The sequence below is a fragment of the Lissotriton helveticus genome, chromosome 4_1 (assembly GCF_964261635.1).
Source record: "Lissotriton helveticus chromosome 4_1, aLisHel1.1, whole genome shotgun sequence".
NCBI classification, from domain to species: Eukaryota; Metazoa; Chordata; class Amphibia; order Caudata; family Salamandridae; genus Lissotriton; species Lissotriton helveticus.
In genome coordinates, this window is record NC_136063.1 from 131,863,313 (window position 1) to 131,890,068 (window position 26,756).

The following is a 26,756-nucleotide window of genomic DNA, read 5'->3' on the forward strand; positions in this document are numbered from 1 at the left end:
GGACTGCTGATCAGCAGGCCACTCAGGTGTGAGAGCAAAGCTCCTAGGGTTAAGGAAAGCACTGCAGGGGCCAACAACCAGCACAGGAGCTGCACCACCAGTGGCAACGGGGTTGCCAAGTGCAGGGTGCCAAGAAGACGTCAGCAATTCTGTGATTTTCAATGGAGACCTTAGGTTAGGAGAAGTTACAGCAGGCTCGGGCAGGGAGGCTTCCTTAAGGTGACCAGTGGATGGAGAGATAAGTTGGGATCTTGAGAGATGTCTAGACACTGTCGTTTGTGCCACCCAAGGCCGTGGAGTGTTGGGTACAGGGGTGTTTTCTGGCGTGGTTTTCTTACCAGCTCTGGTCGCAGTCAGGGGACCCTCCAGGTTGAGGCTGCAGGCGTCGTCCTAGACTTGAAGCTTATCCCATGAGTCGGGGATCACCAGATGCCAGGTCAGGTTCACCAGGGAGACCTCCTTGTGGTGTTGGGCCACTCAAACTCGGGCCATGGGCATCGGGTGCAGAGTGGTGAAGAATTGTAGAGTCACCTGAATCCGGATTCTGGTCTTGAAGTCTTACTTGAGCAAATCCGGTTTTCACAGGAGACAGAATCTGTAAGGTGAGTGCAGGGCAGGTCCTCCGGACTATCAGGAGCTGCTGGAAACTCCAGTTTCTTCACTGTCGGCAGGTAGGAGTTGGGATAGGCCAGTAGGGCTGGGGCCAAAGCAGTAGGTGTCCTCTTCTTCCTGTGTCAGCACAGCTATTTGGTCCTCCTTCTTTCTTCCTTGAATGTGAGGAGGCAAGGTTCAGGGTTGCCCTTAAATAATGGATTTTGGGGCATTTAGAAGGGTTTGCAGGTCAGGAACAATGGGTAGCTTCTTTGGGGTGGGTATACTCCCTATTATGCCACCCATCCAGTGGCAGGGGAGCATGAGCCTCTTCCTAATAGGTTGGATCCCCTCATCTTGAAGATGGAGGGGACTGAGATGTGTGCTTTACCTCGCCTCCCCCACCTGATGGGTGGGGCTGACAAAGGCTGTCACACCTCCCTCTAGCTTGGTTATCCGGCTGATTCTTCTGCTCAAAAATATGGGCAGAACTAGTGGGAGAAAGATTCTGGGGGCAGCAAAGGCAAGGACAGCTTCTAAAGGCGGAAGGCCTTTGAAGCTTCCACCTTCTTGGATTCTGGCCATTCTGGCAGAGTAGGTATGACACCTCTGCCCAGGATGGGTTTTGTTTCTGATCCCAGAGAGGGGAGGCTCCGTACCCAGGGGTCCAGAAACCTGTCTGGTGGTGGCAAATGGTGGGCAGCCATTTAGGAACTACACTTGGGCTGGTCATTTTTCAGGGGGCATCTCTAAGACATGACCTCTCCTACACGTTATTCCCGCGGACCGCTCCATTGAGACGCCGAGTTTTGAAACGCTGCATCCTTCCAAATTCTTTGTTGTCTGAAGACCTTCTTCCAAGATTCTGAGATCCGACTCTACCGGAGGGGAAGAAAGAGGGGTTCCGCCCCGGACACGCTCTGGAGGAAGCAGAAGGCCCTGATCATCACATCAACCTTTGACCATTGCCCTTTTATTACACTGGGCCTCTCTGGACTTTGAAATTTCCGGCCTCATTGCTGAACCTTTCGATCCTGCTGCCGGATTTAGAGACTCTAGACCCATGAGCTTTGACCGCTCCTGAACCTGCTTTTCACTACCAGATTTTCATTAGACTGTCGGCCCGGTCCTGTGAGCCGTGCCTTAATGAAGCTGTGCACCCCACCTTATATGTGATGTATATATATTCTGTTCTCTTTCCCCAAACTGCACAGCCTATTGCTTGAATTGCTTATATATCTGTGCCCTTGAGAAGGTGACGGCTAGACCTTAGCCCACACCAAAACGTGCATCAGCACTGCGATGGACAGAAACCATACCGTGGTATAAACATAAGAACAGCCAAATACTCACTATATAAAGCATATGTCACTCCGTTTATTATCCACTGCCACCAATGCACTGCTACATAACATTGTTTGCAAGCCGGTCTTTAGTTCATGGTTGTACCAGAGATGTTTTTTTGTTCAATGTCATTTATTAATCATCATCATACCACTGTATTTTTGGTGTTCTGCTTTCAGTCCTCACATTTATGCAATTCGTTTATTGTACGTATGTGCTGGTAAGATTGCAGTATGAATGGGACTTGGATATGAGTGATTTTATAGATGGCTAGGATGCAATTGGTTTGATTTCTTATTGTGTTGGGGGAATTTTATTCTCATTTGTTCCTGTGGGGACTCTAAGAATATCACTTATCACTGTTTTGATATTATTTGAATTGTTTGAAAATCTATGTATATATATTTAAAACTAGTATATCTATTAGTCTCTATCATTTTGTTTAGTCTATCATTTGTTATTCACTGTCTGTGTCTGACACATCTTTGACTTTGCTCCCCGGGCTAAGAACTTACCCGCAGCTCACCAGTGATTCTAAGTGCTCAAATTCTTCCCTAAGCAGGTAATTCTCTTTCCCCACTGGGGAAGGTTTCTTTATTCAGCATCTCTAAGATGCCCTTGAGTGCATTTGACATTGGATCCCACACTGGCATCAGTGTGGGTTTAATGTGCTGAGAGGTTTGCTACAAAACTTCCCCGATTTTAGTAAAGCCATTATGGAACTGTGGAGTTTGTACTAAACAATTCCCAGACCATATACTCTTTATGGCTTTACTACACTTGTAATGTCTAAGAATAGATTTAGACACTGTAGCCACTGCATCCTCACCTGGGGGATATCACGCCCTGCTAGAGGGCTGGCTTACCTAGGCCCCAGGCAGTGGGGTGTAGGCATGGCACACAGGGATGTGTGCCATGTCGACTACTCACTTTTCTCTGCACCAAAACAGGCAGCCTGCAATGGCAGTGTGTGGGTGTTAAGGTACAGGGCCTCGAAGGGTGGCACAGTGGATGCTGCAGGCCTTCTCTGGTCACAGTGCCCTTGGTACTCATGGTACCTTTTACAAGGGTAAAGAGAGATATGCCAATTGTGGGTTCAAAGGTACTGTTTTGGGAAAGGAGAAAGGCCCTAGGAACCTAATTTGCAAGGAACCAGTGCAAAAGGTACAATTGATGAACAGAATGCAGAACAGTGTCATACATTCACCCCAGTACAGAGATCGGGGCCTAAATCCATCGTTTTTTTGCTCACCATGCCATTCCAGTTTGGACCCAGCCATATGCAAATTAGTCTTGACCCTGCGCCCAATGGGAATAGTCCAGCCCGAACTGCCAGGCCAGGTCGTCCCTGGACTGGAAACAAGCATCCTAGGACCGGTTTCGAGCTTTCAGCCCTCATCAGCCAGGATAGCTTGACTCCAGTGGCATGGAGAGCACGGGACCCACGTGTAGCCATACCCGTCCCACCCGGGTGACAAATGCAAAAAGAACAATTAATTGACAGAATGCAGAACAATGTCATACATCCACCCCAGTACAGATATCTTGGCCTAAATCCATCGTTGTTTTGCTCACCATGCCATTCCAGTTTGGACCCAGCCATATGCAAACCGGTCTTGACCCTGCGCCCAATGGAAATAGTCCAGCATGGCAGTTCGGGCTAGACTGTTCCCATGAGGCACAGGGTCAAGACTGATTTGCATATGGCCAGCTCTACACTGGGGTGGCATGGCGAGCAAAAGAATGATGGATTTAACCCAGATCCCTTGACTTGGGGGTGAATGTTTTGATTCTTTCTGCATTATGTCCATCAATTGTGTGTTTTTTGCTTTCTCACCCTAAGTGTGCGACGTATGCCTAGACGTGGGCCCTGGGCTCACTGTGCCAATGAAATCAATCTATCCTGGCTGAAGAGGGGTGAAACCCTAAACCAGTCCTAGGATGCTTGTTTCCGGTCCAGGGATGATCTGGCTTGGCAGTTCGGGCTGGACTGTTCCCATGAGGCACAGGGTCAAGACTGATTTGCATATTGCCAACCCAAAACTTGGGTGGCATGATGAGCAAAAGAATGATGGATTTAACCCAGATCCCTTGACTGGGGGTGAATGTTTTGATTTGTTCTGCATTCCGTCCATCAATTGTGTGTCTTTTGCTTTCTCTCCGTAAGTGCGCCAGGTATGCCCAGACATGGGTCCTGGGCTCACTTTGCCACTGGAATCAAACTATCTTGGCTGAAGAGGGAGGGTTGAAACCCCGAAACTGGTCCTAGGAAGCTTGTCACTGGTCCTGGGAGTACCTGGCTTGGCAGTTCGGGCTGGACTGTTCCCATGAGGCACAGGGTCAATACTAATTTGCATATGGCCAGCTCTAAACTGGGGTGGCATTGTGAGCAAAAGGATGATGGATTTAACCCAGATCCCTTGACTGGGGGTGAATGTTTTGATTTGTTCTGCATTCCGTCCATCAATTGTGTGTCTTTTGCTTTCTCGCCCTAAGTGCGCCAGGTATGCCTAGACATGGGTCCTGGGCTCACTGTGCCACTGGAATCAAGCTATCCTGGCTGAAGAGGGGTGAAGCCTCGAAACCGGTCCTAGGATGCTTGTTTACGGTCCAGGGAGGACCTGACTTTGCAGTTTGGGCTGGACTGTTCCCATGAGACACAGAGTCAAGACTGATTTGCATATGGCCTGCACTAAACTGGGGTGGCATGGTTAGCAGAAGAATGATGGTTTTAACCCAGATCCCTTGACTGGGGGTGAATGTTTTGATTTGTTCTGCTTTCCGTCCATCAATTGTGTGTCTTTTGCTTTCTCGCCCTAAGTGCACCAGGTATGCCCAGACATGGGTCCTGGGCTCACTGTGCCACTGGAATCAAATAATCCTTGCTGAAGAGGGGTGAAACCTCGAAACCGGTCCTAGGATGCTTGTTTCTGGTCCAGGGAGGACCTGGCTTGGCAGTTTGGGCTGGACTATTCCCATGAGGCACAGGGTCAAGACTGATTTGCATATGGCACACTCTAAACTGGGGTGGCATGGTGAGCAAAAGAATGATGGATTTAACCAAGATCCCTTGACTGGGGGTGAATATTTTGATTTGTTCTGCATTCCGTCCATCAATTGTGTGTATTTTGCTGGCAGGGAACCAGGGCACACAAAGTCTGGTTGCATCAGAGGTCAGGCTACAGGTGGGGGTTAACTATATAAAAAGGGGCACTTTCCTTCACACACATACACCCCTCAAAAGAAAGAGGATGAGACTAACCTTTCCCAAGCGAGTCTTTATCGTCTAAGTGGAAAAATACGGAAAGACCATCTGCATTGGCATGGTCAGTTCCAGGTCTATGTTCCACTGTAAAGTCCATTCCCTGTAGGGATATGGACCACCTCAAATGTTGTGGGTTTTCTATAAGCCTGGGTGTAAAACTACACTCCACTCGCTGAATTTTGGCAACTCTGCATTCCGAATAGAAAGCAACGGAGTGGAGTTTTTTTAGTGTTGGTTCCCCCAAATGCATTTTTGCTTATGTAGGAGCGACTTACCACCATTGTCCATGAGAGTCCAGAGCTGTTCGGGAGCGCCACGAGATTTGCTAGACAGGCGCATGGTCATGCGAGAGTTTTTTTTAGCCACACGTCATTCGCACCCGTTAGCAGAGTTCCAGAGGGGGTTTTATGACAAACGCGGTCTCAAACGTGTAGGCTCTACCGCAAGTTCAATCTGGAGAAGGTTCTCTACCTGACCACTATCAACACCTTCTCAAAATAACAATTTGGAGTAAAAAAAACTCCTCAAATTGACATTTGGCTCTAGATTTTTTGTGTAAGGAGTCCTTCTTCATTTTTACTTTTTTTTCAAGTGGAAGAAAGTGCCCTAGAGTCTCCAACTTCCTGTTGCTGTCCAGCAGACTCCTCCCAGTGCTTTCTCCAACTCCTGGTAACTTTTCATTTGGAATTGGAGTTAGAAGGATCACGCTTTGTGTCTGCTGCATAATATATAATTGGATTTGAAGACTTTGAATTTGAGATTTCACAAGTAAGTTGTAAAACTGGTGTTGTTTGTTTGACTGGAGCCATGCCTCTAGAGGTATTTGTACTTTTCAGCGATGTTTTCAATGTACTGTGGTGGGTGACCTGTAGATTCAGTAGGGGCCTAGTTGTTGTTTCTTTAGAAGTATTTTTTCTTCTTTTATAAAGGAAACATGCTGCACAGTACACTACATTTTCTCTATGTTTTAAAATCAATTTGCACTATTGATTTAATATACTATGTAGCCCAGTAGTCTGCCAATAGGCCTTTCAGCCTGTTGGCCCAGAACTACTCATGGGTGAATAAAACAACTGTTTATGTGGTGTCTGTTGAATTTAAACATCATTTAGGCCATGGAGGGCATTGGATTGAAATACAAAATGTGTTTTTGTGTGGTATTTCACTTTTTTATGTGTTACTGCATTTGTTCAATGTGTGTGATTGTAATTTTCAAACATTTTTGGGCCATGTGGATTCTCTTTTTTGACATTGTTGTATTAAATATGTATTGTTTAGTATGCCTTCTTTGTCTGGCCAGTGTGAGGGTGTGTTTGCATTGCAATAGTAGGTCAGCAATACATTTGCCATGGTTCCCCATCTGGCGGGGGCCATTTCCTAAAGTCTGTGTCCTTAGCCCTGCTTGTGTTAATTTATTTCCAGGCCTCCTGCTAGTTATTTATTTTTTAATTACATTGTTTTCCCGATTCATAAGTAACATGATTTGGCATCAGTGAACCTTAACTCCATGTCTGCTATATGACGTGCACAACAGTATTCATTGTCTAGAGATTGTTCCATTGTCATTTGTCTGCTGCAGCTCCCTGAGTGCTGCATCCCACATGATACACATACACATAAAGCAAACCATTACATTTGTATTTTGTTGTTGTTTTTTTATTTATATTGTTACTGAGTGTACTGTGCAGTACACCATGAAAGTCATTGTTGTTGTCAAAGTCTCACAAATAGTTATTCTGTATTGTTAATTTTTGTAATATCTGAGGTAACACTAACAAGTGTGACCACAAACTAAACTATATTATATTTGTTTGTACTAGTAATTGAACTACAACAATGCCATATTTAACTGATGTTCTTCTTGCTTCTTTGCTTTTAGGTGCACAAGAGGAGGAGACAACATCACGCATTGTGCTAACAGACAGAAGGCCTGCGCACCACACAGAGACATCGCTTCAACTTGTGAATCTAACATAAGTGTTGCTGCATGCTGCTAACTGACAGCTTCAAGATGGCCCCAAACTAAGGTATCAGCACTGCCACTTCCCACCACCGGTATGTCACCCAAGACCGTTTTTGTGAATCTAAAATGTGCACCTGCAGCAGCGGTGTCCACGGAGCAAGCTGGGTGCAGCACCCACCCCCACATCAGAGGGCCCACCCACCAACATAGTCCTAAGACGACAGGCAGTGTAGTTGAAATTGACTTATTGTTACACCAAAGTAGCACCCAATCAATGCAGGAAAATCAGATAAGTGGGCAACAACAGCCGCAGCCACCACCAATAATTGTACTTCCTCCAGAAGTTGGGGCAGTTCAGGAGATCGAGCTTCCTGCTGAGGAAGAAGAGCAAGTCTCTCTTTCAGAAGATCCATTGTCTTCCAGATCTCCAGCAAAGAAAAGGAGGGTTAGTCCATCAACCTCTTCTCTAAGCCCCCCTTCTGATGATCTAGTCACCACTTGGGTTCCGCTTCAATCTGAGAGTGAGACAAGCCACAAGACAAGGTTAGGGAAAAGGAAGGTACCGGAAAGCCTTAAAGTTATGGAGGTAGATGTAGAAGAGGAGGATGATGAGCCAATCATCATGGAAGTTAGCCCCGCCCCAGTGGAGATCATTACCCCATCCCAAATTGCTGTTAGGGATGTGGCAACAGTGGCGCCACAAATGCCACCAATGTGTTAAGAACACGGGGTTTACCCAAATGAGTCACTGGGACCTGGGTGAGTTACTGATACAAACAAAGTGGTCCCAGAACAGAGAACAATATAGAGCAATAGCAATTGATTATAAGCTGAATTCAGAGAAAGTTTGCAGCATTGTTTTTAATCACAACCAGCAAATCCACTAAATTGAGAACAATTCATAAAATACATAAATATATATACACAATTAGTGCCCCTAAAGGAAGGGAAGGGTCAGGGTGGTGATGGAAAGTGTAGGAAAACTGGACAAGTGACAAATGAATAGTCAGTTTGAGCCTTAATACATAAAACTGGCATATGACCAACAGTTCACAAATAAATCAATTCAATCTCATGCTTCAATGAAAAGAGCAAAAATGACAAATAATAGCAGAAGCGGAGGAGAGGGAAGGTGTGTCGACGTTTCGACCCAAAATCGTTGAAGGTACTGGCTGAGACCTTGCTAGAGGGTCTTCATCAGGACGGTGGAGAACCAAGTGGGGCAAACAATCTGAACAAGAAATAATAATCAATTAATCAATTATGGTCATAATGATCCATATATCTCTTACAAATGATTGTAAACGGTCGAGAGGGTGGTTACCAATAGGTCGTGTTAAATCAGATTGTTTATGGAAGCACGGCTGCTCAGGGGGGAGAGGAGCGTGGGGCATCAGGGGAGGGCGAAACTGCAGTAAAGCAAGGAAAGACAGAAGTGGCCATTAGCCAAAAATGTCTGAGCATCACTTAATCATGTGTATTCAATATGGCAAACAACTCACAATTATAAAACCAGATGATGACTGGGGAGTGGAACGTCTGAGTGGCGGAGACAAATCAGTCCTGTATAGGAGAGATATACACAGCGTACCACCATCAGATATGGTCAGAAACGATAGGACATAGCATAAGTCACGTAAAAAAGGGGGAAACTCACAGATGTTGCACGTGGTTTTCGAAGTCAAGCGGCAACGCCAGCAAGTTATAAATCTGGGAAGTCAAGAAATGTTCAATTACCCAAGGTGATTGCAAGGTAATGCTGGGGCATATAGCGTGCGTACACATTGTTATAAAAAGTACCTGTAGAGCAAAGTGATTCTGCGGGAAGGTAGTGGAGTCCGCCGCGTAAGTACGGATCCTGAAAAACAACAACAGGGGGAGCCATTCAGGGCCGAATTGTAACTCAGGTAAAGGCAGAGAACCCAAAGCTAATAAGGTCGTCCCTAGTTCGAGAACTAGCGTACCTTAATTAAAAGCCTCACACGATCTCAAAAGGGGAGGTCGGAGAGACGGTGATATTCGAGTGATCCGTCAGGTCAGTCCGGATCCTGCAAGACACGAATAGTAAAAGTTGCGTGTCAAAATTGCGGGCGATATGATTATATCATAACGAACAATGTTCGGTGTCAGGCCTGCACATACCTAAGTAACTGGATTCTTCAAGTCACAGGTTAGGGGTCAGAGCGGGTCGCCTGCGTGGTCCACATGGGTGTGAGGAGCCAGGGAGGTTCAGTTCCGGTATTATGGCTTGCCAGATCACGTGTCCACCAGGTAGTGGACAGCGAAAAAAGACTCCGTATAAGAAATAAAGGAGTTCTTATTGAGAGGAAAGATTTCTATGTAGTGAGTCCGTATGCGGACCCTACATTTATAAATCGGCTTTTGTAGCATGTCAAGATACATTGGTATAGAAATCCATATAAGGCTGTAGAAATGGAAATATCAATGATGTCAATCATGTCATCTAACCCTGAATTCAGGAGTCGTAACGCAGTGGGTACGGTCTATTATTAAAAAGCTAGCCCGAATGTCACAGAGCGGGTAAGATTACTGGTCAGCGTGCCTAAACAGATATGCGCTTATAAAAAGAAGATGTGGCATACTTGCAGTAGTATTAATATATCTACGGCAAAGGGGAAGGCGCCACAAATGGCACCAAAGCAGATTCCACCAACACCACCTCCAGCTGCTAAATTTACCGAGTCCCGACAGCAACCTACATACACCACAGCCATCTCAGTAGAAGTAGGTACTACAGAGAGTCAAACGTCACACCCACCTACTAGTTCATCCAACATTGCAAGTGGCACCAGCAGCGTCAGAATATTGACCTCATCAGTTTGGGACTTCTTTTTGGTTAGACAGAAGGAGTTGAACATTGCAATATACTCAATTTGTGGAACAAGTATTAGTCGGTGTAAGCTTGGGCAAACTATGGTAATGGAGGCAACACATATGAGAAAACAGCACTTGATCCAGTGGGAGGCACACCTTATTGGTCGAAAAAACTGCAAGTGTTGTTGGTGGAGGGGCTGAAATGCTGAGCATGCAATAAAATCTGATCACGATGGAAGGTGAAGAAGAGGAAGACAATTCTCCGGTAAACAAAGCATTCCTGTCCGCTGCAGTACAGTGGTATCACATTATCTTCAGCAACATTGCAATGGCACAAGAATCAGGTCGAGACACCAAGGGGTCCAAGGCAAGAGAGTACAGTGAATGCTGCAATGAAACACGCATTGAGCCTACCAATATCTGCTCTCAAGTAGTCACCTGCATCAGTGGCACTAGAAAAGAAAAAAATTCAGATGATCATTCTCGGCATGTTTAGGCCAGAGGGGCAGTGCGAACACAACCACCCAACAGCACGTTTGTACAATGCGAAGCTGGTTAACATATTAGCGCTGGACCTTCTCCCTTTTTTTGTGCAAGGTGTTGTTTTTCTTAAATTTGTGGCAGCCATCTGCGAAATGGAAGCTTCCAAGTTGGTCCCATTTTACCAGAGTTGTTGTTCAAGCGCTACATCACGGCGTGCTGGATTTGCTTGCACAAGGTTTGCAGCAGAGTGCTGTTCACACTATCCACCTGATGACAGACATTTGGACCAGATGCCAAGCCACTGATTACATGTGCATAATTGCCCACTCGATCTCTTTTGTGGTGGTTAGAAAAAGATATCTGACACTGCAGATATTTTTAATGGCGCTCTGAAGCATGCAACAGTAGCTATGTTCGCTATGGAGAAATCCCATACTTCTGCATACATTTTGGAAGACTTTAACACTAAGGTTTTTGAATGGCTGCAACAAAGAGAACTTAACATTGGTTTTGTTTCCACGGACAATGGCAATAATATAGTTAAGGCCATGGCCGATGGTGGCTATTTCAGGGTCCTGTGTTGGGCGCCCTGCATTTTCATCAATGTTCAAGACTTTATCAAAAAAGAAGACCAAGTCAGCAACGTACTGTCCACCTGCAGAAGAATCTGCAAACATTTCAGCTATTCTTTTAAAGCCCGGAAGCAGCTGAGGATCATTCAACGTTATATTCAAATCCCAGTTAAAGCACTCCTACAGGAGTTGCCAACACATTGGACTTGACATATAACACACTTGAACGTCTGTTTGAGCAATCCTGAACAATCAATTAATATGTCATGCACAGAGGGGATGAAACTGTGAAAGGCATGATCACTGGGATGCACCAAAGGGGCACAGTTAAATGCCTGACAGAGATGCTGTTTCCTTTCGATGTGTTGACATGTGAAGTCAGCAAGGAGGACAGCAGCATAGGCCGAGCTATTCCACTGTTGCATATGCTACAGGAACAGCTAAAGAAAGTATCAGGGTATGAAGGGAAAAAAGCAGCATATGATTTGTTGGAGAGCTTAATCCTTCACTTATCTGCAAATACAAGGGTGCAAAGAGACATTGTGTCATCCAAACATTACATTTGTGCCACAATTCTTGATCCATGGCAGAAATCATTACTGCATTCTGCAATGTGCCACCAATCGAATCACGGACGGTCAGCACACCGGAAGAACAGGTAAAGGATGGCATGCATTGTATGCTGAGTGATTGTTGTTTGCTGTGAATGATGTGAACTTATTGTAAAGAACAAGTTACTTACCTTCGGTAACAATGTATCTGTAAGAGACATACTTAGTTATAGATTCCTTTCCTTTAGAATTACCCCCAGGAGTCAGACTGGATCCAGAGAATTTCTTTGCAGCAGTAGCCCTGCGCGTTGGTAGGTGGAGTCAGTCGACACTGTGTCCGTTGCTGTGTTCCCTGGGATGACATTGCGGTGTCTACTTAGATGCTGCTGCTGCACGCTGGTTTCAATTCTGACACGAATTTCCACCCCAGAAGCGCATAGCCATGCAAGACACTGACCACTGGTGCACATAACCAGGGCCCTAGAAGGGAGTCCCTATCCACAGAAGCCAGTTCAAAGAACGGGGAGGATGGATGAGACGGTAAGGAATTTATTTATTTATTTATTTAATAGCATTTGTAGAGCGCGTGCAAATACCCGTAGGCGTCTCGGCGCTAGTAAACAATGCTGTCTATCCCTGATCAAGAAGATGGTGGCTAGGTTTACTGGTTGAATAACCACGTCTTTAATTTCCTTCTAAACTGAAGGAGGGTGGGGCTTATTTTGATGTGGTTCGGTAAGGCGTTCCAGATCTTGGGGGCTGCAATAGCAAAGCGGCGATCACCCCAAGAGACTGTTCTACTTCGTTGAACCAGCAGTTGGTTAAGTGAAGAGGAGCGAAGTGTTCTGGACGGGTTATAGGGAATTAGTAACTTTTTGAGGAAGCACGGTCCTTGATCCTGCAGGGTCTTATAAACTATGCATAGTGCTTTAAATTTGGCCCTGTTTTGGATGGATAGCCAGTGGTACTCTTTCAAGGTGTCCGAGATGGGGGCGAACTTGGGTTTCTTGGATAGCACGCGTGCCGCTGCATTCTGCACAGTCTGAAGTTTTTTTGTGACTCTGTTTTGTGCATTGAGCAGTAGACCGTTGCAGTAATCCAACGATGTCAGGACCAGGGAGGTGATTAACGTCTTGGCTGCTGAGTCTGGTAAATAAGGGATAATCTTTTTTATTATTTTGAGCTTGAAATGGGCGTTAGCTGCCACCTTATTTGCATGGGCCATGAAACTGAGCTTGTCATCAAAAGTGACTCCCAGGTTTCTGACCTTAGCGGTGGGGGTGGGAGGAACCCCAAGAGCCGATGGCCACCAAGCTGCCGACCATGCTGGCAAAAGGTTGCCAAAGATCACCACCTCAGTTTTATCGGAATTGAGCTTCAGGCAATTTCTTGCCATCCACTCACCGATAGCAACCATCCCCCTTTGGAATCTTTCTGCCACCTCCTGTCCGTTACCCTTTATGGCCAAGACCAGCTGGGTGTCGTCAGCGTATGAGGTAAGGCCCATCCCGTGTGCTTTGATGACACTAGCAAGGTCCGACACATAGATATTGAATAGTGTCGGACTGAGGGATGAGCCTTGGGGAACCCCACACGGCAACGACAAGTCCGCTGATTGAAAAGGGCCCAAGGTGACAGCCTGGGTTCTGTTGGCCAGAAAAGAGGCCAGGAGATCCTTGGCTGTTAGCTGAATACCCATCCTTTCGACACGGTCGACCAAGATCTTGTGGTCGACCGTGTCGAAGGCCGCTGAGAGATCAAGAAGGACAAGCAGTGCTGTTCCTCCCTGATCACGGATGATTCTTATGTCATCCGCTGCCTTAATAAGAGCGGTTTCCGTTCCGTGGTGTTTACGGAAGCCGAACTGTGTGTCATCCAGCAGGTTATGACTCTCAATGAATTCTGAGAGTTGATGGTTCATGGCCTTTTCGGTGACTTTTGCTAGCAAAGGGAGACTCGCAATAGGGCGATAGTTTTTTAATTCACCTTTGTCTAGACCAGGCTTTTTTAGCAGGGGTTTAATCAGCGTGTTTTTTAATATATCAGGATAAATTCCAGATATCAGTATAGAATTACAGACATGTGTGATACTAGGGATGACTGTGTCTGGTACGGTTGCGATCACCGAGGTTGGGCAGGGATCCAGAGCTGACCCCGCTTTGATCGATTTTAATATGCTCTTAACTTGATCCGTGGTGAGGGTTTTAAAATTGGTCATGGTGTTTTTCAGTATAGTCATTGAGGACAAAGCAGGGCTACTAACAGAGTCAGAGTTAAACACTTGGTATATGTCATTGACCTTTTTGAAAAAGAACTCGGATAAGGCATCACATAGTGCTTGTGATGGGGGGGGGTTGAGATCCGAAGTATTTCCAGAAAGGGTTTTAGCAATGTTATATAACTCTCTGCTAGAGTTTTTCGCGGTCTCTATATTAGAGGAGAAATAATGTTTTTTTGCTGCTACTATCATAGCTTTATAGGAAGCAAGAGCTTGTTTATATTTTTCCTTGTTTTCGCTATCGTAAGTTCTTCGCCAGTGCCGTTCTCTGTTCCTGGTTAGTTGTTTTTGAATTTTCAGATCTTTTGTATACCACTGAGCTTTAGGCCGGTTTCTATTCTTTGATATAGATTTAATAGGTGCCAGCTGAGAAGTAGCTTCAGCCAACCATTTCTGAAATTGGTTGGTGGCAATATTAGGGTCAGTAGAAAAATCCGGGATAGTGTTGTTTAACAGCATTGTAAGGTCATTGGGATTGATGTCCTTCCATGCTTTAAAAGTACCACTATTCGTGTACGCAGCCTTTTTCCTAGGCAAACCTTTGATGGTAAGGTTGCTAAGGATGACAGAGTGGTCAGTCCATGTCATGGGGAGAACTGAGGCTATGCACAGACCTTCCACATTTGAAAAAATTCCATCTAGCGTATGACCTGCTTGGTGGGTAGAGGTCGTGACCAGTTGACTAAGACCCATTATTTCTAGGTCAGACGTAAGGGAAATAGTATCCTTATCGCTGCTTTGCTCCAGATAGAAATTGAAGTCGCCCATGATAGTGGTAGATTCTTCTGTCGCTATAAACTCCGTGATGTTACCAAGGTTATCAAGAAATGCTGATCTGTTCCCAGGGGGTCTATAGAGGAGCACTCCCTTGAAGTTGTAGGTAGGGGACAGCTTTATGTTAAAGTGCATAGCTTCATAGCTACATATGTTGTTACCGAAGATAAGTAACTTGTTCATCTGAAAGAGACTGCAGTTATAAATTCCTTGGTTTTAAAATTGATACCCCAGCAATGACAACCCCGATGGTGGGTCTGCGCACTAAGTTCACACCAGGAAGTCCTTGAGAACAGAACTGTCAAAAAAGCCACCTCTCCGGACTTGACTATCCAGGCAGTAATGTTTAGTGAACGTATGCAGGGATGCCCACATGGCTGCCTGGCAGATGTTAATCAGAGGAACTCCACATTTCAAAGCAGTAGTGGCTGCCATCGCACTGGTGCTTAGTCCTACTGGAGGTTCCTTTTTCACCAGAGAATATCAGATTTTGATGCATATGACAACCCATCAAGAGATGGTACGTTTGTGCAAGGCCCAACCTTACTTGCTGCCCACATAACCCACGAAGGGTTGATTGTCCACCCGGAAATCATTAGTGGTAGAAGGTAGAAGGACAGCACACATTTTGGGATCAAACAGTGGAGTCTCTCCTCCTCTTATGAAGGATGTGGAGGCGGGAAGATAGGGGGTCATGGTCTGACCTTTGTCAAAAGAGGTAACCACTTTGGGCAGAAAAGAGGGCTAGTGCAAAGGACCACTTTGTCCGGATGAACAGTAAGAAATGGAGGCTTGGAAGATAGAGCCTGAAGCTACTCACACTGTGGGCAGAGGTGATGGCGAGCAGGTAAGCAGTATTTAAAGTAAGAAGACCAAGAAGAAAATTATGTAGTGGCTTGAAGGGAGTACACATAAGATAAGTAAGGACAAGTCCCATTGGGGCATTAGGATAGGAGAAGGAGGATAGAGATGACCCCTTCAGAAATCTATTTACAATAGGAGACTTGAAAAGAGAAGACTGATCAGGAAGGCGAAGAAAGGCGAAGAAAGGCCGAAATGGCCAAAAGATAGCCTTTCAGGGTGCCCAGAGCAAAGACCTGCTGGGCCAAAGATAGAATGAAGAAGAGAACCTCTGAAAGAGGGAAAGAAAGGGGATCAGCCTTTGATGTGCACCATGTCACAAATGTGTTCCATTTACAGGTGTATACTATTTAATGGAGGGGCGCCTGGCTGCCAAGATGACGTTACAAACCTCCGGAAGAAAGTCGAAAGCTGTCAACTGTTGCTGCTTAATCTCCACGCAAGGAGGTGGAGGCTGGACAGGTTTGGGTGGAGGTCCGTCGCCTGATGCTGCGACAGAAGAGTCTCCCAAAGAGGCAGTCTGATTGAAAGATCGATGGGCATGCTGAAGAGCTTGGGATACCAGACACTTCATGCCCAGTCCGAAGCCATAAGAATGACTTGGGCCCGGCCGAGCTTGATCTTCTTTAGCACTCTGGGTAGAAGTGGTACAGGCCGAAAGGCGTACAGGAGGCCGCAACTACACTCACAAGGAAAAGTGTCACTGAGCAAGTGCTGCATTGGAAATTCCAACACGCAGAACTGCCCACATTGCACGTTCTCTTCATTGGCGAACAGATCTAACCAAGGCTCTCACCACTGCTGAAAAAGGCCTTGCACCACCTCCGAGTTAAGACACCATTCATAATCCATCATGCACCGGCGGCTGAGCTTGTCTGCCCTGGGGTTTAGAGAACCTGCCAGGCGTTGAACCACCAGGGATATGCCCTGATGATCCTGCCATGTCCAAAGGCAAAGAGCCTCTTGACATAGGATCCGCGACCCCACAAGCCCCTTTTTGTTGCAGTACCACATAGCAGTGGTGTTGTCTGTGAACCCCTGCACTACTCTCCCTTTGACAGAAGGAAGGAATGCCTTCAGTGCAAGACGGATCGCCCGAAGCTCCAGAAGGTTGATGTGGGGGCTGCACTCCACCAGAGACCAGAGACCCCTGATCTCCCCCTCTATCATGTGGCTGCCCCATCCCAGGAGTGATGCATCTGTCACCACTGTCAACTCTGGTTGGGGAAGGGAGAGGGTTCTGTCATTGACCCAATCCTGGTTCGTTAGCCACCATTGCAACTGACGTGCAGTCCCCTCCGAGATCTGGCCGACATCGGAAAGATTCCTCTGATGCTGCGCCCACTGGAACTTCAGGTCACATTGCAGAGCCCGCATGTGCCATCTGGCATGATCAACAGGCAGGATGCAGGAGGCAATGAGGCCCAGCAGCCTCAGGGTCATTCTCACCAAAATCTGGGAGGCTGAAACATCGGTATCATAGCCCGAATATCACAGGCTTGCTGTTTGGGAGGATATGCCCAAAACTGCACTAAGAGGTGTCTACAGCACATTGATAGTGAACCCCAGCAAATTCAGGAGGTCCGCTATAGTCTAGTGGTGGGAGACGACAGCCTGGGGCAAGCCACCTTCCACAGAAAGTCGTTGAGAAAGGGAAAACACTTGAACCCCTGATCTGCGCAGATTAGCCGTGACCATCGCCAGCCCTTTCGTGAACACCCGAGGGGTGCTGGAAAGGCCAAAGTGGAGCATGGTAAATTGAAAATGCTCATGGCCTACTGTGAACAATAGGTTACGCCTGTGGGCTGGCAGAATGGGGATGTGGGAATAGGCATCCTGCAAGTCCAACGCTACCATCCAGTCTCCGGGATCGAGGGCAGAGAGGACTTGAGCCAACATGAGCATTTTGAACTTCTCCTTCCTAAGGAAGTGGTTGAAGGCCCTGATGTCTAAGATAGGATGCAGGCCTTTGTCCTTGTTGGTTACCAGAAAGTAGTGGGAATAGCAACCATGACCTACTTCTGGCACAGGGACCCATTCAATAGCTACCTTGGCTAAGAGAGCCACAACTTCCTGGCGCAGAAGGGCCAAGTGATCCTCCGACATGCGATGGACTGCTAGTGGCATAGAGGGAGGGGTAATCTTGAAGGGGAGGGAGTAGCCCCTTCGGACTACCTGCAAAACCCACCAGTCTGAACATTTGTTGTGGCAGTGGGGGAAGTGTAGGCGAATCCTGTCACCCACTGGTCTCTGGTGGCCATGAAAAGTTGGACTATGAAGGTTTGGAGGCTGCTGCAGGAGGGTATGGGTGGACTGGCCGGTCCCCTTGGCCCCAGACCGGCGACGCTGGGTCCCACATCCAAGGTCACGCATAGACTGGGTAGCTTGCATGGCCTTGTGGCTCAATTGGGTGGAACGTGGTGGGCACCCCACCCGTAGCCACGAAAAGGGCGAAAGGCAGACTGTAGGTAGAGAGGTTGCTGCGAGGACCAAGGATCTGGCCATAGTCCTAGAATCCTCTAAGCACCCGAACGCTGAGTCCGCCTTGTCACCAAACAAGCGCAGGCCATCAAAAGGCCCAAAAGGGTGGATTGGGCATCCCACTGAAAAATCAGAGGTCCTAAACCAGGCGTAGCGTCTCAGGGCTACCGATGTTGAAACCGTTCTGCCCAGAGAATCAGCGGTTTTCAGCCCACAGCTGATGGTGAACTTAGCTACGTCTTGAACATCAGCAACTGCGTGGGTGAGAACAGCCAGGGCCTCCTCCATGCACTGTGGCATCACTTGCGCAACCGTATCCCACACAGTTTTGGTATAACGGCCCAAGAGGCATGCGGTGTTCACCCACCGCAGCCCTAAGCTGGCGGAAGAAAACATCTTCTTGGATTCCCTATCTGGGGGAGCTGTAGGGTAGGCACCATCAGAGGATGAGGCTTGGACCACCAATCTCTCGGGTTTGTGTTTTGGGAGAGGAAAAGTGGGTTGCACCGTGTGGGCGGTGGCATCGGGCAATCATCCTGTCTACAGGAGCCCCTGGATGTCTGTGAGGGCTTCATTAAAAGGCAGCAGGGGCTCCAAAGAGGCAGCTGCTGGCAGAAGCACCTCTGTCAGAAGGTTAGTCCTGACTGCCAAGGCCTCAGCCACCCTACGTTTCACCACTGCGTATGAAGCTCCATCCTCCGTAGCCAGGGTGGGGGGGGGGGCATGCCAAGGTCTGGGGAGGTATCTAAACCACTGGCATCACCCAACACCTCTTGTCAGTCTGGCTCTTCAAGCTGGTCCACTAAAGGGTCAATAGACCCCTCCCAGTCCTCCTCACCCTCCTCTGGCTGCCACTCAGGGCGATAGGGAATGCCAGGAATGAACAGCGATAATTATTGCCTTTGTCTGTTACCAATACATTTTTTACGGTGTTCATTGTATTGCGGACTCCCATAATTTAATCATACAATTTTATACTGTTTGTTGTTATCTCGATTAGACATGTGAAAATGTTTTCACTTCTTGTTAACTGCACTAGTGAAATATCGACAAACCCACTGCCCATTACATATAGCAATTACACTCCAATATGGCAGCCATATTACTCAGCGGTACTCGTAAGACCTATCGGGGAGTCAAATGATGACGCACTAATGGTGGTCGGTCTTTAAATACACCGACAGTGAATGCTCGCACTCTATCCATGTGCGAATGCCTCTGGAAATGCGTGTGGTGTATTTCTCCTGAACCACCATCACCCCGTAAGTATTAAAAGTGGCAGCCTGGCTATACTTTTGTCTTGTTTAATGCCAAGTCTGTCCTTACACGACTGTAGTTCTAATCGATATTGACTTTCTGTCTATTTATGTGATATCATGCAGTTGGTGCTCAATAAGTCATCTTGACCACCGATAATACCCCGCCACCTCACATGCTGAAGCCATTAAGAATAATGTTTTATATAGCACTTTCCGTTTTTAATATTGGGAGAGTATGCCATTAAATGCAGACAACCGTTACGGTTGTTTCGGTTATGTACTGGAACATACTGACATATATAAAAAATTCGTCAGCATTTTCCTAGTTGATTTTCCCCTTTGAGGCAAAACAATAGTTCTATAAGGGAGTTTTCACAATACCCCAGTATCTTCCCTATTCATGACATAGTTATGAGTTGAATGAACAATATAACAACACGGGCACAGATGCTTTTTGCCCATGGGTCTTTTGTATCACCAATTTCGTTACAATATTTGGATAACTGTTCTTTTGATCGTGCTAACTCGGCTAAGCCAGTTCTATTGAGACATAGCTGTCTTTTATGTTGCATTTAGAAATGTTGACAACCCAAACCTAAAGTGCCATTTACCATTTGACATCAGATTACTATACCGGGATAGATTTCTGCACTCTTGAAACACAGAAAGGTAGGATGTTGCATCTTCCCATTTGACCTTGAACCGCTACGTACCCAAGACATATTAGTTATGTGATTCTTTTTCCTTTTGTCTTGTTTTAATCAGCTCCCCGACAGAACATTGCGGTCTGCTCGGCCTTTGGCAGCGATCAATTCATTTTTTTCTCTGCATCACTATTCCTTGAAGTAAGTCAGTGACTAACTTGCTGCATATAATGGGTTTTGATGTTGTCATCTCCTCCTCCTTGGCCAGAGGCACAATTCAAGTGTATTTAACAACGAAACCTTGATTTTTAAAAGCTGTCTCTACATCAAATGAATCATATATGTTTTGGTTTCTTAATTTCTTAATTAACTGTATATGTTAAATATTTGCATCAAATGTAGCACTTTGGTGCCTTGCACACGGTTATCCTATTGAATTGTTTGAAATTGATATTTCATAGTAAAATGTGTAGTTTTATACAGAGTGGTAATTTATTTATGTTATCTCTACACAGGGGGTTTTCTCTACATTTTTATAATTGTTCTGATGATGTTCTTTTGACATCTGCAGTCAAGACCGAAACGTCGACCTACACATCATCTACAAAAACTATTTATTGATCCGAAGAGTCTCTTTGGCTCATGTTTGTCTTGAGTTACTCTTGGCTGATTGATAGGAGTTGATGTTTTGATTATGAACTGATGTATTATTTGATTTATTTAACTGTTCATAATTGTATATGATGATATATTCCTTAATGTATCCCCACATGTTGATTTAATCTCATACAATTTTGTTTTCTATAACAAATAGGTTTTTCCATGTGCCTTTTTCCTGTTCTAATTCATATTTATCTGTTTGTGATAAAATCATCGTTATCCTGTGGATACAGTAGAGCTAGATTGTTCATAACTAACTCTATAGACGAATGCTTAGATTCCTTTCTGCATTAGTCTCTTAAGTAAATCCCTTGTAGACAATCTTCCGTTTATAGTAGGAATGAACAGCGGTACAAAAGTATCCTCATGCCTCAGTACCCATGTCGGCTGATGTTGGTCCGGCACCAGGTCAAGGCCGGGGGTGAGGCGGAGGCTGAGGCCGGTTGGGGGCACAACCAGCTTCGGGGCGTCATCACTGGAATCAGAGCAGGGGAAGGTACTGTGAGGTCGACAAGTGCCGATCCTGATCCATCGAAGACCCAAGGCCCCCATCCAAGTCCATGGGGCTCGAAGGCGTGCCTGCAGAGTCGGGTTGCCCAAAAATGCTGTGATGCGCATTGTAAAAAGCTTAAAGCTGGGCAGGGGACGCTCCAGGCCCATCAAAGGGAGGCAAGTGCAGAGTGGGCTTCGCAGATGGTGCCGGAAAGTGACAATGCTCCGGGTCCGGCATCCAGTTGGGTGACGGACGGGGAAAAGGCGAAGAAAAAGGTGTAGTAAAAAAATTACTTGATAGTTAGGCCTGCAGCTTTAAGGGCTGGTAAAACCTTCCCCAGATGGACCAGGTTATCCTGCCAGGAAGAGTTACACACAGCAATATCATTAAGATAATCTACACTAAACCCTTCCAACCCAGCAAAGACTTGATTCACCAAGCTTTGGAAGGTAGCAGGGGAATTCTTTAGAGCAAAGGGCATCACAGTAAACTGGAAGTGCCCATCAGGTTTGGAGAATGTGTCTTTTCCTTTGCTGCAGGGGCCATGCCAATCTCCCCTGCAGTTAAGTCAAAGGTACTTAAGTATTTGGCAGCCCTTAACTTGTCTATCAATTCATCAACTATGGCGATGGGGTGTGCTTCTGTGTTAGTGACAGCATTGAAGCCTCTGTAGTTCACACAAAACCTCATTTCTCATTTCTATCTTTCCAGCCTGAGGATACTGTTTGGGGAATAGGACCACTGGGCTGGCCCAGGGACTCTCAGAAGACTCAATGACCCCCAACTCCAGCATCTTGCTGGCTTCAGCTTTGATGCTTTCCTTGACTTGGTCAGACTGGCTATAGATGTTTGGTTTGACAGGTCAACTGTCCCCAGTGTCCACACCATTAGGTCACCAGGGTGGCTGACCAGGGATCAAGGAAATGAGCTGTGCATATGTTGCAGAGCCTGTCTGCAATCTGCCTGCTGTTGGGCAGAGAGAGGAGACAACTCCATATACTGACCCATCTAGGGGCTGTGGAAGAGTAGGTCAGGGAGAGGTACACTCACTGCCTCCTGATCTTTTTCAGTAACCATGAGCATGGTTAAATCAGCCCTGTTACAATAGAGTTTGAGGCACTTCACATGTATCGCCCTTTGGGAGACCTGCTAGTACCCAAGTCTACCAAGAAGGTGCCCTCACTCTTTTTTCTCTAGGATAGGGTAGGGGCCACTCCATTTCTCCTGGATGGCCCTTGGTGCCACTTGCTCCTAACCCCACACCCGTTGTCCTGGTTAGAATTCTACCAGTGCAATTTTTTGGTCACACCAGAGGTTCTGGAGCTCCTGGCTGGCCTCAAGGTATTTGGAATCTTTTTGTATGTACTCTGCTATCCTGGAACAAAGGCCTAGTACATAGCCCACCACATCTTGCTTTGGTACATGATGGGCTCCCTCCCATCCTTTCCTCTCAAGAGAGAGTGGTCCCCTTACATGGCGGCCAAACAGAAATTCAAAGGGTAAAAACCCTCCTCCCTTCTGAGGCACCTTTCTATAGGCAAAAAGCAGGCAGGGTAACAGAACATCAGATCTCCTTTAGAGCTTTTCAGGGAGTCCCATTATCATACCTTTGAATGTCTCGTTAAATCTTTCAACAAGGCCATTGGTTTGTGGGTGGTAAGGTGTTGTGAACTTGTAGATCATTTCACACTCATCCCACATGTATTATACGTAGGCAGACATGAAGTTGGTACCTCCATCTGATATTACCACTTTAGGGAACCCTACCCTGGTAAAGACACCAATGAGGATTGTGGAACAACAGGGGCTGTAGTAGTCCTAAGGGGAAAGGCTTCAGGATACCTAGTAGCATTATCTAGGACATGTAAAATAAACTTGCTTCCTGAAGCTGTGGGAGATTCAAATGGACCAACTATATCCACTCCTACCCTTTCCACTCATAGTGAAATTAGGGGGGCCTTTGGGTGTCCTGTTGTGTTGTCCCAAGGGCTTGACAGGTGGCACAGGAGCTTACAAACCTCTTTACTTTTTGGGACATGTGGGGCCAACAGAAGTAGGTGACACATCTTTTCCAAGGTTTGGTCTAGCCCAGATGCCAAGCTCAGGGTATGTTATGAGCTAGAGTAAGTAGAAGCTCTCTATACAAATACGGCACTACCACTCTCCTAGAGGCACCAGGTTTAGGGCCTCTGGCCTCAGTGTACTAGAGTCCTTTTTCTCAATAGACCTTGTGAGAGCCAATGACATCTCCCTGCTCCTGTGCAGCAGATTGACGCCTCAGGCCTTCAAGAGTGGGGCAGACCTGCTGCCCATGGCACAGCTGTTCCCTAGAGGGCCCCCCTGGTCCCAAGAGCTCTACCCTGTAAGGTTCAAGCTCCATGGGCTCAGTTCCCTGTGGGGCTGACAGGTCCTCTCCCTGAGGAGAGGGGTCCTAATCTTTTTCTGTGTGCAAGCTGTTTTACCAGTCTTCCTACCTTTCCTCCTGGGAGTTTGGGCCATCATTTCATGCTCCAATCCTACTTTTTCACCCTGTGCTAGGCATTGAGCTCTTGTCTTTACACACACTATCTCAGAGATTTACAGCATGGCTGCATGTGCCTTTCCTTCGGTTTCCAGATCATTTCCAAGCAGACAGGTGGCTGTGAGCTTTGGAGAGACTACTACCTGTTTCAGGCCAGCAACCCCACTCTCCCAGTTTAATATCACCATAGCCATGGCATGGTTAGTGGTGAGACTTTCAGCATTGGTAACTGCATAGGTTTTTCCAGTTAGATTTTGCTCTTGGGAAACCAATGGATCTTTCACCATAGTGACACTGCCACCTATATCCCTTACAGCTTCTATCTTAGTCCCATTTACTAAGGGATACTGCCGGTATTTCTTTAAATTAGGGGGCCAGACAGCCAAAGTGGCTAACCCTCTCTCCCCTTCAGAGAATAAGACAGCCTCAGTCTGGACCCTGATTTGCTCTGGGCACACTATTGATCCCATCTGGAGATTTGCCATACCCGTAGAGACTGGTGGGGGACTAGGGGCTGGTTTGTTGGGACAGGCAGCATTTCCAGTTCTGTGTTACTTCTTGTTACAATGGAAAGACCAGGCCTTTGCAGGATCAACATTTTTCCCTTTGTACCCACTAGTGGGCTTTGCTTTGAAGAGTTTGTGGGCTCACCCCCTGACCAGGATTATGGGGGCCTTTAAAAGACTCTTGTATTTTATCTTAGGGCTTCTCACTCTCTTTCCCATTGGGAGGTATTGTGACCCCATTCTTCTGGTCATCCCCACTGGTTGTCTTTGTTACCCCTGCCTTGACCCAGTGGTCCACCTTCTTTACCGATTCTTGGAGAGAAATTGGGCCTAAGTCTACCAGATGCTGACGCAACGTTTCTATGATGCAGCTACTTAAAATGTGTTCCTTCATAAACAAATTATAAAGTCCCTCATAATCCTGCACTTTAATTCCAGTCAACCAGGCACCTAGTGTCTTTACTGAGTAGTCTACAAATTCCACCCAGGACTGACTCTGGAATTTTAGGCCCCCCACTGAACTTGATTCCTTACTCCTCAGAAGTGAGTCAAAAACCCTCAATCAGGGTGCCCTTCCTGACCTCATAGGACTCTGCTTCTGCCCCTCTAAGGTTTGGAAATCTGTCTCTGCATTTCCCAGAGAACAGTTCCCAGAGAAGTGGCCCCCAGTAAGACTTCCACACTTTTCCGGCTTTATAAGCCCTCTCAAAGGCTTGTGAACCACTTGGTGATGTCATCACCATACTCAAATTTATGGGCAATCCCTTTGGGGATTTTAGGATCATAGGATTCTTCCTTTTCTAGATTTTTTACATTGCTGCCACCATTTATGGGTCCTATGCCCATCTCTGCTCTCTATTTTTCTAGAGCTAGGAGCCTAGTTTCTAGGTCTAGTCTTTTGGGCATCCTTATTTAAAGGAAATCCTCCTCAATGAAGTTGTTCTCAAAGTCTGGTATGGAGTTGGCCCTACCTCTGTAGGAGCCAGACCCTGTACTTCTTGGGTGTGGTGGGTAAGACACAAAGTTCCCTTCCACCCTTAGTAGTTGAGGTGGTTGGTCTAAAATGTCATTATCCTTGCTATTTTCTCCATTCTCTTGAAGGTCTTCACATTCTTCTATGGGGTGAATTCTTGCATGCCCTGACAGGTACTACTGGAGCTGTATCCTGGTAAGGTTGGACCTAATTCTTATTTGTTTAGCCTCACAGAGAAGCCTTAACTCTCTAACCTGTAGGTTGGATTAAGGGGTGAGGTCAAGCTCCTCAGCCATATTCCCTGGATTACTCATTATATTTGTAAAATTGGGTTCTTTTAGGAAGATGTACACTAACAGTTCTACATACTTCCCCGAACATCAGTGATTTTTACTTTTTGTAAAAAAAAAAAAGCTTCAGGGAATTAACACAAGGCCCTACCAAGACTTTGTAGACATTTGGAACAATAATCAGTTCAAAAAATGAGTTGTACTAAAGACATTCATTCTGTTCAGCTGATGAAGTTAGATGATGTCATTTTTGCTGATGTTACACCTTGTGGAGGGGTAGTGTGGGAAGTCGGACATTTAAAGAAACTTAAAAAGGGCTATTTTAGCCATCAGCTAAGAGTCATGTGCATAAGACTAAGGCACCACAAAGGACTGTTCTGAGGTCAGCGTTGTAGTGTTCTATATAATAATAAATATGCTTGGTGTCAAAATTCCTGACTAATCATGTGTTTTTCTCTTCGCAGAAAGCACCCCAGGGAATATGGGTGCCGACATACAATTTAACTTATGGTGGCAAAGACTACTATACATGACCGACATAGAGGTCTCCTCTATTAAAATCTCAAATAAGCCTGCGCAGTGGACTCTGCTCCATTCAGGGAGTTTTTTGCACTCCGCGTTCTGTGGAGTTTGATGAGTTTTTTCCCTGACACGTGCTTGCCAATAGTAAGTGGTGAGCGAGGAATAGCCAACGCTAGACCACTTCACAGTGCCATTTCTCAAAGGGGGCGGTGGAGCATGGTTGCTACCATCTGTTCGCGTTGAGGGAGCTGCAGCTTGAGTACAACTTCTGTTCGAGTGGCAGAAAGAAGCAGTGCAGTCTTGTACTGTGTGAGATACCGTTCACACTGGTTTTACAGCACAGCACAAACACCCGGCACAAAAAATCAGTGCGAACTGTGCGAGGTAACCCACTCCACCACTGTAGATCTGTGTGTAGCTTAGCAGAGATTTTGTGTTACTTCACGGGGCTCCACTCCATCCAGGCTTAATCTCAATATAGAAAACACGTGACACTGTATAATAGGAGGACCCAGGGCAACATCTTAGAACAGAGTAGATATGCTTTATCGTGTCAATGTTTTCTGACATTGATCTTTACCTCTCTGCTAACAATAAGAAATATCACTTGAGGGTTGAATAGTGGTCTCACCCACTCACAGAGGCAATTATTGATATCAGAAGGTTGCAGCCTTTAACTTCTTTACTCTACCCAAGTGGCAAGTAAATTTACTTTGCCAGGCAGAGTGTTTATTTGAACTTCTGGAAATTCTGCAGACCTGGAGCCTTTGATAGCAAACTAACTGTGATATGGTTTGTACATCTTCTATGAGTATTCGTTTTCTGTGTGCTTATAATGTATAGCATAAAGGTGGGCGAGCCAGCAAATTAACAGAGAGAGCTGAGCTAGA

At 46.2% G+C, this 26,756-nt stretch overlaps 1 protein-coding gene and 1 long non-coding RNA gene across 2 annotated transcripts in view; one reads left to right on the forward strand and one right to left on the reverse strand.

The window, feature by feature from the left end:
* LOC144828412 (uncharacterized) overlaps window positions 1-26,756 on the reverse strand; it is a 2,343,931-nt gene that overhangs the window by 2,046,222 nt on the left and 270,953 nt on the right. The window lies entirely within an intron of this gene.
* On the forward strand, window positions 19,834-20,491 carry LOC144827058 (uncharacterized). The gene is made up of 3 exons (XR_013610004.1): window positions 19,834-19,926; window positions 20,023-20,102; window positions 20,417-20,491. It is a non-coding gene; the product is annotated as an uncharacterized LOC144827058 (long non-coding RNA).